Source organism: Balaenoptera musculus, chromosome 11, assembly GCF_009873245.2.
Source record: "Balaenoptera musculus isolate JJ_BM4_2016_0621 chromosome 11, mBalMus1.pri.v3, whole genome shotgun sequence".
Taxonomy (NCBI): Eukaryota; Metazoa; Chordata; class Mammalia; order Artiodactyla; family Balaenopteridae; genus Balaenoptera; species Balaenoptera musculus.
The window spans coordinates 22095320-22113767 of record NC_045795.1 but is presented as its reverse complement, the minus strand read 5'-3'; the positions used below and the strand labels follow the sequence as shown (position 1 = coordinate 22113767).

At 40.2% G+C, this 18448-nt stretch overlaps 4 non-coding genes across 4 annotated transcripts; all 4 read left to right on the top strand.

The window, feature by feature from the left end:
* The first annotated feature begins 2903 nt into the window (after positions 1-2903).
* TRNAA-CGC lies at positions 2904-2975 on the top strand. The gene has a single exon. It is a non-coding gene; the product is annotated as a tRNA-Ala (tRNA).
* A 4037-nt stretch (positions 2976-7012) lies between these two features.
* Positions 7013-7085, top strand: TRNAK-UUU. The gene has a single exon. It is a non-coding gene; the product is annotated as a tRNA-Lys (tRNA).
* A 4994-nt stretch (positions 7086-12079) lies between these two features.
* On the top strand, positions 12080-12151 carry TRNAA-CGC. The gene has a single exon. It is a non-coding gene; the product is annotated as a tRNA-Ala (tRNA).
* Positions 12152-17878: 5727 nt separating this feature from the next.
* Positions 17879-17950, top strand: TRNAA-AGC. Its single transcript has one exon. It is a non-coding gene; the product is annotated as a tRNA-Ala (tRNA).
* Positions 17951-18448: the final 498 nt, after the last annotated feature.

Here is an 18448-nt window from a genome sequence, read left to right as displayed (position 1 = left end):
ACAGAAATCTAGAGAGAAAGTTATAATTGCCTTATTTCAAGGGTTTTGGGGTTTCTTATGTCTTCTAGCCCACTAATCCTTTAGGCAACACTGAAGGTCACAAAATTGCTCTAGATTTTTCTATGAATGAACCCACAATGAACTTATGGAATCTTACTCTAGCCAAAATACATGTGATTTTAGAACTTTAATTCAACAAGTGTCTGAGTAATCTGTTTGAGCCACTGGCCTCTCAATTCAGGCTGAAATTTTGAAGTCCCCATGTTCTGTAACAGACAACAGAGTCATTCTTACCATCCTCAGAGCAAAAGTTGAGGATCCTTTGACGCTGGCCATCTCCTCACTCAGACCTAGTATTTCAGTCAACTCTCTGGTCTAGCAGTCTTATTTCATCCACTACGTTGTATTCCTTTATTGTTTCTTATTCATTTTAATGCTCAGTGTTTCCAAGATTGTCTCAAAGATACTATAATCTGTTGAGCATTCTATCATCTTTAAGCACTTTCTTATATTCTGACACAATGATATTCTAGGTGACAGCATATTCTTACAATGGGGATCTGTATGAAGAAATTAAGTTGTGGGGCTAGTTCTCCCAGTTGTTCCTTGAGTGTCACTGATTCTAGGCTCTTCTTTTCCTTCTTCTATTCACCTCTTGTAGGTTGACAGGTGTGAATAGATCCTAGGAATGTACCTTTCTGCCTAGCATGAAGATACCTTTCTCTTCATGTAGCCTGGGAAGAGAATGCAATAAAGGAATTTCAGAAATAATGGAATCGTACATAAGGGATTTTTGTACTAACAATTTCAGGTTCTGGAAACACAAGGCGGTATTGCCATTAAAGATAGATAAATATTGCCATTAAATTTTATTCCAAAAGTACAAAGAGTAAGGGGGTGTAGCTCAGTGGTAGAGCGCGTGCTTAGCATGCTCGAGGCCCCGGGTTCCTTGGTCTCCTTACGTGGAAGGAGAAACACTCGCCTGCGATTGGAGGTGCCGGGGATTGAACCCGGGGCCTCGAGCATGCTAAGCACGCGCTCTAGTGTTCGTATTTCTACCTAAAACTGGCCTTCGCTTTTTGGAATCACTTCTATCCTCACCATATTGAGCTACCTCCTTATTTTGCGGGGGGAAAAAAAAAAAAAAGAAGTGAAATATGGGAATTCCCTGGCGGTCCAGCGCTTTCGCTGCTGAGGTCTTGGGTTAAATCCCTGGTTGGGGAATTAAGATCCTGCAAGCCGCGCGCCGCCGCCAGAAAATTAAAAAATAAAATAAAATAAAGTGAAATACATCTAGTTTAGCATTCAGTAAGTTAGTTTAAGTAGAAATAATGTAATTTTAAATGGCTTTTTAAACTAATAACATCAAACTGTAAATTTAAAAAGCAACTTAAAAGGATTTAAATATGATAAGATATAGAAAACATACTCATAATTTCTCAGATCTTCATGCACTTTTGAGTCGAAGTGACAAATTAGCTCTAATATATCACACACTGTAACATGCTCCCTCTGCACATGACTATGTATGAAACCAGAATATGTCATGCAAAATATGCCTCTTTGACATGAAAATTATTTTGGGCTGAAGTTAATTAAGATGCAAAAAAACATACAAAAAAGCTCTCTCTACCCTCCCATATCCGCCCAAAGGCAGGATATAAATTCTCCTTTTACTGGAGACAAACTCTTATCAGCCCAGAGACACACCAGAGGAATCTGCAAACAAATCTTACTCCACTAGTTTTCTCCCATATATTTAATTTCCCACAGTTTTCTGCCCTTGGAAGATGAAAACAGCATTCCTCGATCCTGTCATTTGTCTACAAATTTACTGTTCTTTGTTGAATATACTTCATTAGCGGCGGTGCTAAGCCGCCACTTTGAGTTACTTTTTGTTTAGGTTTCTTCTGCGTGATGCCTGTTGCACACATTAACAAGCTCTGTTTTTCTCTTGTTAACCTACCTTTATGTGTAAGAGTGCCAGCTGAAAGCCTAAGTTGAATAAAGTGTTGTCTCTCCCGTTGTAGTATGCTTCCCTCTCCACATTCTATACACCAAGCAAGTTGGACAGCACCCCATTAGAGCTACACACTATTAAAATGAGTCAAGTCCTCTGATCACGCACTTGGGATTGAAAGCAATTACAAGATCCTCTAAAATTTCTAAATCCTTGCTTTTCATTTCTAGACTTATTCTTGGAGAACCAGTAGCAAATAATGGAAATCAGTAGGGACAGGTATTTTTCCGAATTTCTTGGATTATGTGAGAATAGAGTGCACGAAATGAAGTACTGGGTTCGGTTTCTAGCACCTTTATTCCTGCCCTTTTCTTTTATTCTCTTAAACCATGTTGGCACAAACGTTTCCCACTTTCCTCTTTATATTCCCTAACTCACTTTTTCTTGCTCATAGCAAAATTAACTTCATACCCATTTGCTCCTGATCCCTTTCCACTCTAAGGCCTCATCATCATTGGTGATGTCTGTCTTCCCAAGGAACATTTAATTGAAGGAAACAAAAAAGAAAGATCTGGCTCATTCAGGATTTCCTGAACCCAAAACGACAAACATGGCAGATTCACATCATCAAGCTTGAGCAATCAAATCCATTGGTAGTATTATTGAGGAGCATGAAGGAAAAAGAACAGAAAGAGAGAAGAAAAAAAAAAGTAAGACATTCTCAGTCAATTATCTCTTAGAAAGCATTATTCTTTCAACTGTTCCTGGGTTAATTAAATAACTGCAGTCCAGGGAGAAGCCACTAGACTGTATCCAGTTTAGTAATTTCAGAAATAGTGTAATTTAACCTGGTAGACTTTCTCCAGCCAACTCTTAGCTTACAAAAAAAAAAAAAGACGGAGAAGTAACATTTTATGAAACAGCCAGAAGAAAATAGAAGTAGGGGGGTGTAGCTCAGTGGTAGAGCGTGTGCTTCGCATGTACGAGGTCCCTGGTTCAATCCCTGGCACCTCCACTTAGGTTTTATCAACCCCTTTTCTCATATCCTCTGCGAAAAAGGGCAGTGGATTGCTTTTATAGTTTTCCCATTTTTACTGCCTCTGGCTTACCACCTCCCAGGGCGGGGCATCAGCAAAATGAAGACAAGAAGAAGGAGAGAGAAAGAGAGGAAGAGAGGAAGGAAGGAAGGAAGGGAGGGAGGGAGGGAGGAAGGAAGGAAAGAAGGGAGGGAGGAAGGAAGGAAGAAAGAAAGGAAGGAAGAGAGGGAAGGAGGGAAGAAGGGAAGAAAGGAAAAGAAAGACATTCCCATCAGACATTTCACTTCCAAAGCAAGAAGCCTGCCACCACAACTGGCATATGCAAATAAAGACAGGACAGAAAAAGGACAGAATAAAGGGGAAGATAAACAGCCCTATTCTTTTAGTTCTTTTAGTTGTATGAGCAGTCAGATCTGCATCATCTAACAGACAAGAGAAAAGCTTTCACCTGACTGCCCTGCCTCCCCCTTCTCATCCCCACCTCCTTTCCCTCCACCCCTCCATCCATTACTGGACGCAAGCAGTTGAGGTGGGGGAAGTGGATCCCAAATCTTTCTGAGTGAGTGACTGAGAGAACATTGAACAACCCAAACAGCAGCGCTAAGGAATGACGAGACTGTCAACGTGAACACTGGGAACATTGTTGGAAGTTTCAGGGTTGGAAGCTATTAGGTGGCAGGAATAGTTTGATTTGGGTGGAAATTAGGCTTAAGGCGTTAAAATTTTTTGTTAGAAGCTGGATTTTGGCAGATGATAAATTGGGTCTCACTGGAGATTTTCACGGGCCATGTAGTAGAAAACACCCAACCCCATACACACACTCCTGGCTGAAATAAAACCGCAAGGATTTTGGCGAGTAATGAATTAAAATGTCTTCCCTTCTACATTTCCTACATTTGCCCACTGAATTCCAGTTTCTTGTTTTTAGAATTTTAAATAAAGTCATAAGGTGGAATACGTGATTTAACATCACACCAAAGATTTCTGAGATGCAACCAAAGGGGTAGTGTGTGCAGGGTTGGGGAGATGAAGAGGGAGGGATAAAAACAGATGGATGCATAAATTTCTTGTGTTTCCTAAAATAAACACTATTGGTATAAACAAAGAGCTAATTAAAATTATAGAACAACTTTGTTGCTATACATAATTCTACATTAGGTGAATATATCAAAATCAGTTCCATTTTCAATTTTTTTTTTTGGATGCTAGTTTGTGTATCAAAGGAGTAGAATAATGTAAAAGCTGAATTTTGCGGAGGGAGGGAAGCTTGTTCGTGTGTACAAACAAAAAAGATTTCCATTTAGCCTCTCAAAGGCTAGGAGGGCTGAGAGGGTAGGATTAGCAACTCACAGAGGAAGATGAAGAAGACAGGACTCCACAGACACTGGACCTTAGGATGCCCAGTTTACCCAGCAGCTGCTAAAAACACCTAAAGCACAGACATCCAAGGGCATCGTTTTTGGACCCTCCCAGTTGAGAAATGCTTTTACAAAGCAGTGTCTATTTTAGGGCAGATGCCAAGTAGAGACTGCTTTTAAATTCCTTTTTGAGTGAATTATCTGTTGTCCTCTTTATTTTCCTTCCAGTGGCTCCTAGCAGCTCCTGGCAGAGAACAAAAGCTTGCCCTTGGTGTTTTCCGTGCCAGGAACACTGATGCATCTTCTCTGTCTTCCTCTTCATACTCACTGGATTAAACATGGAGCCTCCATACGGTCTCAGATAAATGAAGGCAGTGGGCAGAATCATGAAAGACAGAAAGTCTCTGAAGGGCACTGGGACTGTAGACACTGTAGCCCCCAAGGGAATCCATATTCTGGGCACTTTTCCCAGGGAAAGGAAATAACTAATACCTAGGACCTCTAAGGTTCACCTTTGGCTCCCTGATGGTCGGTGTGCCTCAAGTGGCTTCAGCTTGGACCTTGGGATTTGTTACTCCTTCTCTGGTCATCTCCATGGTACCACCAGTTTCCCACATCATCACAGCAGGGGACTGTACCTCCACTGCTCCTGACTGCCAGAGACCTAGCAAAAAATTCAGGGCAGTGAGTACAAAGAAGAGCACTCAAAAAGTTACCTCTGGAAATATAGGTCCAGATGGAAAGAGAAGACAGAAAACCTTCAGCTACTAAAGGAAAAGGGGTAAGTGTCTGCCACAGATAATCACTGGTTCTGGCACTGTTTGAACATGAGATGAATTTGAATGTGTAGGAAGCAACTTCATGATGATGAAGATGTCTGGTAAGCAAGGTCATACCTGAGTCTATAATTCAGCAGATAGCTTTCATCTAGAGACCTGGATTTTCACGTGGCTATGGAAGAGAAGTCCCCTGAGATGAGAGTAGCACACGGACTGAAAGAGACCCATTGGAATTGGAGAATTAGGAGTCATTGGTATACATTGCAGGAAAACAAAAGAATGGCTGGCTTTAGATTGATTTCGGACCTTGCGGCTCTTTGTTTCTGCTTCGGGTATCTTCCCTACTTCTCTCAGCTTGCTTCAAAGTCTGCTCCACAGCTAGCTCTCAGGAAGGCATTTCCATTCCCTCACCAAGGAAAGTCCCAGGAATGGGGCATTTTCCTTCTCTTCAAATTCCTCTTTTCCCCCAACTTCATCCTCCTGTGCCTCCAAAGCTGCCTAAAAGACCACAGAGATAATGCAGAAGAAAACAAAGAAGAAAAGTTAAGTATTTTATCTGTTGGGCTTCAGTATTTGTAGCACGTGGGCTCAGTAGTTGTGGCTCGCGGGCTTTAGAGCGCAGGCTAATTGTAGCGCTCGCGCTTAGTTGCTCCGCGGCATGTGCGATCTGCCCGAACCAGGGCTCGAACTCTTCTGATCAGCTTTGGCAGGCGGATTCTTAACCACTGCGCCACCAGAGAAGTCCTCAACGTTAATATTGCGGGAGTGGGGTAGGGATGGGGCGGATAGAAGGGGATTTAGGTCCTTCCGGAAGGAAAGAGATGACAGAGCGGAAAGAATTCACAAAACCTACCAAGAAATGCAGAGCGACAGAGTGTGTCTAGCAAACCTAGGGCAGCAACACGATCGGGACCCGGCAACTGCTTTCCTTATTGAGGTTCTGTTTTGAAAGACAGAAGGAGGAGGGAAGAGGGAGGAAGAAACAGAATACACAACCTCTTTCGGACGGAATTCTCTCCGGAATGTGAGAGAGCAGGGAAATGTGTGGGCTGGGAAAGGAACTAGCACTTTGTATGCCTAGAGAGCATCTCACACCTCAGGCACTCAGGCGCAAAAACACTTTCCGCCTATTTTGTCCGACAGGTAACCCAGATATGAATTTTGGATGAAGTCCGAAAGCATATTTTAGAAGAGGCCGGACAGTAATTTATACTATTAGAAAGCTCCGCAGACTCAAAATCTGGCAGGTTTGGGAAACCCTGACTGGAGTGTCAAAAACCCGGAACCTGGATGGAGTGGACTGAGTTATTGGGAAGATCTCACGCAGGAGGTGTCAGAGTGGACCAGAGCGGAAAGGCGAAGCAGTGCGTGAATGGGAAGAGGGAGGAGGCGAGGTTGGAGTTAGCAAAGTAGGGAGAAGAAGGCTTGAATATGGATCTCTAAACATGAATAGGATTTGGGTAGATGGGTAGGAAGGACGTGTCCAAGCTCCACCTCTCTTCTTTGCATCCTATAGGTATAAGAAAATGTTGGCTTTACGTGATTTTAGGGAAGTGAGCAGCAAACTTTTGTCCCACAAGAAGATCCCACTCATTTTTACCCAAACTGTTGGCTTTTGAGAGCATCGTGGGGCTCTTTCCATAGCTGAGGTAGCTCCTCAGAGCGCTGGATTTTTGAGGGAAGTCAAATTGTTTCAAACTTGTTGTCTGTTGTGGTGGCAGCAAGTTAGTGTAGAAGTGAGATCTGCCTGCTGCTTTTGGCTTGAGTATGTGAGGTACTTGTGCCGGCGACTTTTTTTTAACGCTTTGAGAACTCAAAATTGAAACTAACCTAACGAACTTACCTTTACTAGGCCGTGAGAGATTTTACCGCCTGTGGGCCCGGGTAGCTCAGTCGGTAGAGCATCAGACTTTTAATCTGAGGGTCCAGGGTTCAAGTCCCTGTTCGGGCGAAAGTGAGCTTTTCTTCCCTAACATCCCCAAAAAGTGTCCTTTCTCTGGGCTGTGAACTGCCAGAAACAAGCGGATTAATCTTAAATGTTTGATACCTTCGCCCAAGTAAACAGGAAAGGCAGTGGGGATGGGGGTTCTGATCATGGAATGTGCGCGGAGAATAATGAATCCCCTTCTGCATGTTTGCAGTCTGTTGTGCTTTTGCTTTGTGGGTGTTAGATCGAGCTTGGAACGAGTAGTAGCTTGGGTTTGGACACGATTAAGATGCCTGCAAATTTAAGATGGAGTCTTGTGGAGGTATTTGGCAACCACAGTGATCCCTAAGATGGCAACTCTGCAGCAATCTGTGATTGGGAGGGGTTTTATTATTATGGAAAAGAGAGACAGTATGTAGAGCGAGAATGTAAAAGGGCTTATTGTGATTTGAAGATTGGGAACTCATTAACGGTATTCCCAGAAAAAATGTGTATTAAGCTAGACTGATCTTGGACTCCAGATAGTATAATGTTCCTTGAACTTCCTTAGAAATCCCGGGAAATGCTTAGAAATCTAGGTGAGGTGATTGGTATCTCATCTCCTTTTTGCCCGCTTCTGACCATATGAGAGTTTTGTTCATGTTCACAGAAATCCCATGAAGTAGAATTTGAACTTGGAAGGACCCCATTTGTTGGGAAGAACTTGTCTCTCAGTTTGTCCAATAGATTCATCTGACTGCCAGAATAAAGAATAGGAAACAGAAAAGTGACAGGTCTCAATGAGGGAGAGAAATGTGTGGGGTGGGGAAATGGGGCTGTCTTTAATTTGCCTCTGCGTCTTGGTGTAAAGCACAACTAGGATCATGTCCATTGTCCCTGGTAAATCATTACATTGTGACAGAAGCAAACTGGATTCCAAGTGGGGTCTTGTACATTCCTGATATAAGCAAAAGCACGGTAAATTGGGAAGCACTGCCCAATATAATATGAGCCACAAATGCCAACCACATATATAATTTAAAATTTTCTAGTAGTCACAGTGGAAAAAAAAGTGAAGTTAAAAACATATTTTATTTAATTCACTATATCTAAAATATTATCATCTCAATAAATAATCCATATGAAGGCATATTACCTAGATAATTTACATTCTTTTTTTTTCTTACTAAGTCTTTGAAATCTGCTGTGTACTTTACAGTTACAGTACATCTCAAGTTGGACTGGTCATATTTCAAGTACTCAAGAATCACATGTGCTAGTGGCTACCATATTGGACACCAGAGTTCTAAGGATTAATGCATTTGAATAAACAGAAGAAAATATATAGATGTGCAAATTAGAGCAGTTTTGTAACTCAACTCAAAATCTATATGCAAAATTTCACTCATATTTGTGAGGTGTGCCAACTAAAAATTGGCACTTGCCGTCTGTCTCTACAAGGATTAAATCACTAGCCACTGCAGCCACTGACCTTCAACACACCCTGAAAGGAGTTTGGAGTGGAGATCAGAAATGACGCACTCGGTGCTCTGGGAAAAACTGGCACAACAGGCCTTCAAATAGTTAGATATTTTCAGGAGATTTTATGAGCCCAAATTCTTACATCTTGTCATATCTAGAAAAGCACTAAAATCATTAATGGTGACATCTGCTCCTCCTGACTAGCAGCAAACCTCTGCCAAAATGTGTACTTAACTGCACATACCCCCTTCACCAAAATCTTATATAATACTGACCTTCCCCCCTACGTCTTTGGAGCCGTTCCTCAGAGCTATCTGAGACACTGTCTCCTGGGCTATAGTCCTCACTTTGCCCCAAATAAAACTTAACTCACAACTCTCACATTGTGTGTTTTTTTTTTTTTTTCCAGTCGACATGTGTCAACTGAAATAAAAATGCACAATGCGGGAGCTATGAGTTTCAGTTTTATTTGGGAACTTATTGAGGACTACAGTCCAGGAGTGGCTATGTGCAAATACTGGTAAATTGCCACTCTGTAAGGTTACCTGAATTCCTTCTGATAAAGTGCTAATATTTAATATCCTTTTACCATCCTTTATCTTTCCTATACCTAAAGACTAATATATGTTTTCCTGTGAATGACAGAGATTGTCTTCTACCCAAATCATTCACTCATAAAAATGCATGTGTTAAGACTTGAGAGGAAACATGCCATTGGATATTTCTGCCAGTGGATATTCCCCCCATTACTTCCTGTATACAGAAAGCCATATTTAAAATTTCTAAGTCAGTGGTCACATTTCCACAAGACTCTGAATCCCTCAGTTTTCAAGAATTACTTTGGGAGCCACTGGGGAGAGAGATCCTTCTGTTCACAAGAAAGTCAACTTCAAAAGGTTGATATATACTTTAAAAAAGCTATTCAAGTACGTATATGCTTTGAAAACAGTGTGTCACAGTAAAAAGATAAAATATATATTTGAAAAGAGATTCAGATATACATATTTTCAACAAAGGACTTTATCATAAACAAGGTAAAATTTACATCTGAAAGGAAATTCAGATACACATTTGAAAAGAAAGAGAGTTACAATATCTTTCAGGGAAAAAAAAGGAGGGAGGAGAGTAAAACAAAGAATATTAGTTGGGCTTTAGAGTCTTCTAATTGGTATAATGTTATTTTGATTATGAGGGAACTGTGTTCTCATCAGGAGTTCTGTGTGTGTCTGTTAGATAAATTGCACAATTCAAATATTATGTATCCATACTTTATTTCTGACGGTAATTACTGAGCACAATGGGTTATAATCCCCCATTATGGATAAAAATGGACTATTTAATAATTGGTGTGGCAAAAACTGGGTAGTTACCTGGAAAAAAAGTTTTGACTCCATATCCCACAACTCACAGCAGGATGAATTCTAAATGGTGTTTGAGATTTATGAAAACAAGTACTTCAAAAACACATGTGAAATTTTTAATAACTTTGGAGTGGGGAAGGCTACTGAATCAATTGTGATTCAAAACTCCAAAATTATTTAAAGGAAAATTTTGACAAATTTGATTTCAAGAGAGCTTCTGAAAGAGTGGTAAGAGTGTAAGTAGAGTTTGTTTAGTAGTTTTATCCTTTTCTTACTTTCCAAATTTTCTGCAATAAATATGTGTAATTTGAATAATAATAGAGTAAAACAGAACAAAACAAAGCCTCCTGTAAAACAAAGTAAAAAGCCACAAGCAAAGTCAATGAAAAATTCAGACTGGGAAAATAGAATTGCTATTCATATAACAAAAGGCATAATTTCCCCGTGTCACTCAGCTTAGGCTTGATCATGATGTAAAAGAAAACATCCACAAAATCTCAGTGGCTTAAACAATAAAGGCACATTGTATATTTTCCCTCATTGGTTGGCTGTTGGCTCTTCAATATTCTCGAGCTGGGATTTAGGATGATAAAGTAGTGTAGGAGAGGGGAAAAAACATCTTTTCCTCTACCCATCTTTGCTTCGTTGATTGGAACTGTGCAAATTAAACCGACAAAAAACAGATTAAGAAGAGAGAAACAGAAGTTTATTAATGCATGAATCATGCATACACATGGGAGGATTCAGTGATAAATGACTCAAAGGGGTAGTTAGCCCTGAGCTTTTATAGTGTCTTCGGAAAGAAAAATAAATTTGTAGAGAAGTGATGAGATAAAGGAAAAGGGTTTTAAAGGCTTTTGAGGGCAGAAAACTGTGGGAAGGTAAATATCTGAGGGAAACTAATGGAGTAGGGTTTGTACAACTCCCTAGCATTTGGTGTTGTCAGTGTTCTGAATTTTGGCTATTCCAGTAGGTGTGTAGTAGTATCTCATTGTTGCTTTAATTTACAATTCCCTGATGATGTACGACGTGGAGCATCATTTTATATGGTTATCTGTCATCTGTGTTTCTTCTTTGATGACGTATCTGTTCAGATACGTTGCCTGATTTATAATCGGCTTTTCATTTTCTTGTTGAGTTTTTAGAGTTCTTTGTATATTTTAGATCCCATCCCTTTATCAGATACGTGTTTTGCAAATATTTTCTCCCAGCCCATGGCTTAAGAGTGTCTTTCGCAGAGCAGCAGTAATTTTTAATTTTAATGAAGTCCAATTTATCATCATGAATCGTGCCTTTGGTAGTGACATTTTCACTATTGAAGAGTTTCTGTTCTCTGCTGTATGACTTCTGAAGTGAGAGACAAAAATCACTGCAGCTGGGTCTGGGGTCAGAAAAGCCCTTTCAGTAGATTGTAGTAGTGCAGCGGGGCTGCGGTGCAGAAGCGCTCCGAACCCGGATGCTGGTTTAGGAGGTCTTGTCCAGGTTCATTCTTCCACGGGGTAAAGTAGCCTGCGGAACGAGAAGCTGGCCACTGGATAAAGGAAAGGGGGAAACAAGGGAATGAGGGCTTCTTTAAATCTAAGATTCTTCATGAAGCCAAAGTTCACAGATAACCACTCCGGTTATCTGTGGTCAGGTGGGCTAGAAGGTCTCTGTGGGACAAGCCGTTGCCTCTGGGGACAAATATTAGGGCAGGATTTTCGCAATTTCATCTATGTGGACAATTTTCTTTTTTTTGTCTCCTCTAAGCGGGATCAAGTTGGAAGACGCAGCTCCAAAGATTCATTTGACCATTCAACTTACTCTGCTGCAAAAAAATTGGGTCGCATTTTCCATGAGCCTTTGTTTTGGCTCGTAGACCATTTTTCAAAGGGTCCTGAAAAATCCCTCAGTTCTTTCCACCGGGGGTTCGATTTGACTGACGGGAGAGAAAACAATTGTGCTGAAACTACTAAAATAAGAATAATTGTGGTGAAGCTACTAAAATTGGGCTCTGTTCGCAGTAACAATACGAGTTGGATGTTGTCGGCGGGTCTCGGAAGGGGGCTACTTGGATATAATCTGAAAGAGGCTTTAGGTGTAATTCGTCTTCAATGACGGCTACTCTCTAGTTGGAAACAAAAAAACCCAAAATTGTGCACAACGCTTTGAGATTTTAAAGGGACAGGAATGCTGCCCGGTCCCTGACCTTCAGCAGGGGATGTAGCTCAGTGGTAGAGCGCATGCTTCGCATGTATGAGGCCCCGGGTTCGATCCCCGGCATCTCCAATAGGTCCTCTCGTTTTCGTTGTCTAATTCAGCCTTTGGCCTTGCATTATAAAATATTTTAGCTCTTTCTCATTTCCCCCCCATTATCATTCCCTTTAAATCGAGCTATTTTCCATCTATGTGCTTATTTCTCTTCCGTTTTGTTAAATAACCACCGCCATTTCCCCTGCTTCCTGGAAACTTCCTTGGGGTGTCTTATTATGCAGTGAGTAGTACAAAGCCAGAGGGACAATTCACAAGTAAATTCATCCTATGAATGCACCCAGGAAGAGGGAATACAGCTGCATATCAAAGAATTATTTAGCTCAATTAAAGGAGGTCCTATCCATTCCCACTATCCACTGGAAAATAATCAGTAAAAATAAAATATCTCAGGAATTTTTTTTTTTTTTTTTTTTTTTTATAGCTACTTTATTTATTTATTTTATTTTATTTTTGGCTGTGTTGGGTGCTCGGTTCATGCGAGGGCTTTCTCTAGTTGAGGCAAGCGGGGGCCACTCTTCATCGCGGTGCGGGGACCGCTCTTCATCGCGGTGCGCGGGCCTTTCACCATCGCGGCCCCTCCCGTCGCGGGGCACAGGCTCCAGACGCGCAGGCTCAGCAGTTGTGGCTCACGGGCCCAGCTGCTCCGCGGCATGTGGGATCTTCCCAGACCAGGGCTCGAACCCGTGTCCCCTGCATTAGCAGGCAGACTCTCAACCACTGCGCCACCAGGGAAGCCCTCAGGAATTTTTTTTTAAGGGGAGGAGAAGGTAGCATGTTTTTTAGTATTGATGTGGTAGTTGCACATCAGTATTCAAGGGTACACCCTATGACCGTAGAGGAATTTCTTTATGCATACTTACTAACCTAGTTACCATTTTATTTCTCACTGCATCTTTGGCATTACTCAACGCTTCTGTGCAGAAAAACTGGTCACAGTCCAGTACAGGAGGTCTGGAAATGTAGTAAAGGTTAGGAATAGCCTGTGGAAATAGAAGGCACCCTTAATAGCATGACTGTTCTCCTAGCAACCAGCCCCTAATTCTAGAAGCAGGCCAAAGCTCACCTCATTAACATAACAAAAACACCTTTGTCTCTCTCATCACCTAGGAAATTCTGAGGATTTTAGGAGCTCTGTGCCAGCAGCAGGGCTGAAGACCAAATGTACATTTCTTATTATAAATCACAATATTAATAATGTATACCCAGATGTGAAATTGCTGTATCATATGGTAGTTCTATTTTTAATTTTTTGAGGAACCCCAAAAACCTTTTTTTCTCCTTTCTTAGCTTATCAGTTATAATTCTTTAACTTTTTTTAGTGGTCCCTCTAGAGTTTGTGGTATACATTTACAATTAATCCAAGTTCACCTTCCAATAACCCTATACTTCTTCACAGGTAGTGTAAATATCCTTGTAATAAAAAAAATCCTACTTTTCCTCCCTCCTAGCTATTGTACTATTGCTATCATTTATTTCAGTTATATATAAGCATACATAAGTATATATACAATATTTGCATAACCATATAATCAAATACATTGTTGCTATTATAATTTTGAACAAACTGTTATCTGTGAGATCAACTAAGAAAAATAAAAGTTTTTATTTACCTTCCCATATCCTTCTTTGATATTCTTCCTTTCCTTATGAAGATTTGAATTTCTGACCTATATGATTTTCCTTGTCTCTAAAAAACTTCCTTTAACACGTCTTGCAAGACTGGTCTACAGGGAACACATTCCCTCCATTTTTGTTCGAGAAAGTTTTTATTTCTCCCTCACTTTTGAAATTTTGCAGGGTACAGAATTCTAGGCTGTGGTTTTTTCTCTCAACACTTTAAATATTTCACTCTAATCTATTCTTGTTTTCATGGTTTCTTAATAGAAGTCAAATTAATTCTTACCTTGGTTCCTCTATAGGCTAGATGTTTTGTTTTGTTTTGTTTTGTTTTTCCTCTGACTTCTTTCAGGAGTATTTTCTTTACATTTGATCTTCTGTAGTTTGAAAATGATATCCTTATATATAGTTTTCTGTTTCTTTTTTCATTTATCCTTCTTGGTGCTCTCTGAACTTCCTAGATCTGTGGTTTGCTGTCTGACATTAATTTGGGGAAATTCTCAGTCATTATTGTTTCAAATATTCTGCTCCTTTCCCTCTTTCTTTTCCTTCTGGTATTCCCATTATGCATATGTTATATTATTTGTGCTTGTCCTAGAGTCCTTGGATATTCTGTTCTTTTTTTTTTTCCCAGCCTTTGTTTTCTTTGTTTTTCAGTTTTGGAGGTTTCTATTGATATAGCCTCAAGTTCAGAGTCTTTCCTTAGTTATGTCCACTCTACTAATAAACCTAACAAAGGCATTCTTCCTTCTGTTACTGTGTTTTTAATCTTGCGCATTTCTTTTTTCGTTGTTTGTTTTAGGATTTTCATCTTTCTCCTTACATTGCCTATCTGTCCTTGCATACTATCTACTTTATTCATTAGATCCTTTAGCATATTAATCATAGTTGTTTTAAATTTCTGGTCTAATAATTCCAACATCCCTGCAATGTCTGGTTCTCTTCTTGCTCTGTCTCTTGAAATTGTTTTTTGCCTTTTGATATGTTTTGTAATTTTTTCTGTATAGCCTGACATGGTTTACTTGATAAAAGGATATATAGGACTTTAGTAATGTAGTGGTGAGATGTTGGGGGAGGAGAAGCTTTCTCTAGTCCAATGATTAGGTCTTAGTCTTTTAATGATCTTTTACCTCTGGGTCGTGAACTTCACAACTGTTTCTCAGTTGTACCCCCCACCCCAAATGCCCCGACTTAGGTGGGACAACACAGCTAGAGTATGCTGGAGTTGGGTTTTTCCCTCTCTCATGTGAAAGTCTAGAGCCAGCTGGAACTGAGTATTTCCCTTCCTTCAGGACAATTAGGCTCTGACAAAACCCCAGCAAGTTAGGGTCTGGTTAAGTAGATTCTTTAGTAGGCAGGCCTTGTTAAGAACAGCAGAGTGCTCTGGCATACCTCAACATGGTTCCTCTTCTCCCCACTCTGCTGGAAGCATGAAGGAATTTCCCCCCAATATTTGCATATTTAATGTTAGAATCTGGTAAAACTCCTAGGGGTAAAACTCGCAGAAGTGTGGGGATGCCACCTCCACCCTGCCCCGGCCATGACTCAGGGTCCCTGGAGTTTTTAACTATCAGACTTGCTTACATGGATCCTTAAGCAATTTATCAATTACAGTTCTTGTTTTGGTTCTTCCTGTGGTTTCCACTTGTGAGTCACTGCTCAGGTAAGTCATCACTCCCTTTATTCTCACCTGTCTATCTCTCCAATCTTGGGGGCAGCCATTTGCCCTGTGTCTGCACCTCTCTTATAGATTCAAGAAGAGGTGTTGATTTTTCAGTCTGCTCAGCTTTTTCCTTCTTGATAGAATGGAGTGGTGACTTCCCAGCCCCTTATATATGGAACCAGACACTGGAAGTCTGTTTGCTAGTTTTTTATACGTTTTTGTCTCTGTACTTATTAGTGAAATGGTCCTATAATTTTTCCTTCTTGTATTTTCTCCACTGGGTTTTTGTATCAATATTATACTAATCTCCTAAAATAATTTATAGTTTTTCTGTTTTTCAGAATATTTTGTACAACACAGAGGTTAATGCTTCCTTTATGATTTCATAGAACATGCCAGTAAATTGATCTCAGACTGGAAATCAAATTTTATGGAAATTTTGCTTCAATTCCTGATTCAGTTTTTTAAAATGGTAATATATTAAATCAGATTTTCTATAACTTTTTATGTTAGCTTTGATAAGTTATACATTTTTATACATTTTCCATTTCTTTGAATGGAATTGAGAGGATTGAAGCCAAATTTCATGATTTCTCACTTTTAAAATTTCCTAAGTAGCCACTGAAAATATTCTCCTGTTTATTCATTTATGCAAGCATCTATCTCTCTATCCCTCCACTCATTTACATTTTAAAAATGATTCAAATATTTACTTACACTGGGTATTGTAATAAGTACTGATATACAATTAAGGATAACACAGTGTCTTAGCTAACCTTCAAGAAGACCCCCTATGATCCTTACCTCCTGGTAATCACACCCTAGTGCAGTCTTCTCCCATTTGAGTCAGTCACCAAGACATGACGGGGAACTGAGGCTTCCTACCCACATGTGAATGAGCCATCTTGGAAGCAGATCCTCCAGACTCAGTCCAACCTTCAGAGCACTGCATGCACAGTAGACACCCTGAGTTCAACTTCAAGGGACACCTGGTGCCAGAATTACCCAGCCAAGCCACACTGGAGTTCCTGACCCACAGAATCTGAGATAATAAATATTATTTTTTTTAACCCTGTACATTTTGGAGTATTATTCAGCAATAGGTAACTAATATTCACAGCAAGCCTTTTTAACATTTCTCTTAAAGGAATAATCATTATTTACAAAAAATATACAATTTTTATCTGTTTCTCTCAAGCTTGCAGACTACTATTTGAAAATCAAATAGCAATGCTAAATTAAGATGTGTGGCTCTCCTCACGTGTTTCTCTTTTTATCCTGAAAAAAATCCGAAGATTTTAGGCTGATTGCCTAGTGTAACTTATCCACCAGAGGGTCATGGATCTACCATTAAAACAATCCCTGGCAAAAAGAAATGGAAAAACCATAATTATTTTAGATGACTCATGTTTTATGTAAACTGTCTGGGACCACCATCTCTACTACATGAATAAAATTTAGGTTCTCTTAGCAAGGTGAAAAGATGAGAAATGCTGGTGTCATCTTGGTCAAGCTGATTTCTCTGCCTTCATCTCCACCTTGCACCTCCCAACTCAAACCGTTCTGAACTACATACACTTCCACTCCTGTAGGCATGTTGTATCCTCAGTTTTCGTTTCCTTTCTATTTGACATTCTTATTCATTCTGCCAGGTTTGCTCACAGGTTACCATATCCGGGGACTTCCCAGAGCTAGGCAGGGATAAAACCTTCTTGATTTGTTGAGACCCTTGTTGAGGGAGTGATCTGAATTCCAAAGGACCACTCCCTCTGCAGAAAAATAAAGCAACCCGGAAGCAGAGGTTTTGCCTCAGTCTTAAAAGTAACACGTTTCTTACTTCCTGGCTTTTCTTTCCAGAGAATCAGAACAAGATCCGAGGATTCGTATTCCTTGGATTTGATTTGTATTCTTTGGATAAAATGAGGATCAGAGGCCTCAGGAAGCAATCCAACATCTTTACCCTTTAGCCCTCCCAGTTGCTAAGAGTGGAAGGAATTTATTTTTCTAACAGAAATACCTTCATTGGCTCCTTGTTTTCTAAGAATAGTTGCATAGCGGTTTCTGGAGTCCGGGACTAGGGTGCAGAATTGGGGAGGGGAATTGGGGAGGGGATAGTTTGGTAGGTTTCATAATTAAAGACAGTCATTGGCAAAGTATTTTTTTTTAATCCTTCCTGTAAGGAATTTTCCTTTGTCCCACATATCTTTTGGCAAACGAGAAAAGCACTTAGAAAAGGAGGGTCTGTGAGACTGTTTCCTACTCAGATTTCCGAGATCAGTGTATTCTCATCAGTCACTGAATGTTTGCAAGATACAGGTTAATAAGAATTCCTTGGTAACAGAGTTCTATGAAATAGAAGGTGAGAATTGTATCGTTTAGAAAAGAACGAAGTAATTTTGTTTTAAAATGTAAATTTGTTTTATTTCATGAAGGTAGTTTAAAAAAGGTTACGGAAGCGCGTTGGGGATGTAGCTCAGTGGTAGAGCGCATGCTTAGCATGCATGAGGTCCCGGGTTCGATCCCCAGCATCTCCATGCTCTTGTTTTCTAGCTCCGGAAACAATTCTCTTCTGCGTTACGGTCACAGCCCATTCCTGCAGAATCTGAAGATTAACCATCTTGCCTCCAGGTACTTAACAGTTTGCTCGGGTTATGCTAGTAACCTTTCCGTTTAAAAATTTTATTCCTTTCCATCCTCAGCAGGGATTAGAGATGGTCTTCCACAAAGTGAAATCAAGAGTGACTTTAGTCCCTGTTCCATGAAAAAACAAAATGACAGTTATTCATGTAAACTCTAAATGGAAGATTTGCGAACGGATTAGTATTTGCACTTAATTTTGCTGCCGGCGTTTCGAATGGGAGATGGGACGGTAGGCTGAGCTCCTGTCTCAGGTTTCATACTCTGAGGCTCAATAAGAAAGATGGATTTCACGGGAAGCTCCCCTAGAAAGAAAATACACTCTTCCCAGGCCGGAGGCTGTGGAAGTATTGGGTAAATTTCGCTTCTTAAAACGTGACAGTTCTCTCAGAAAT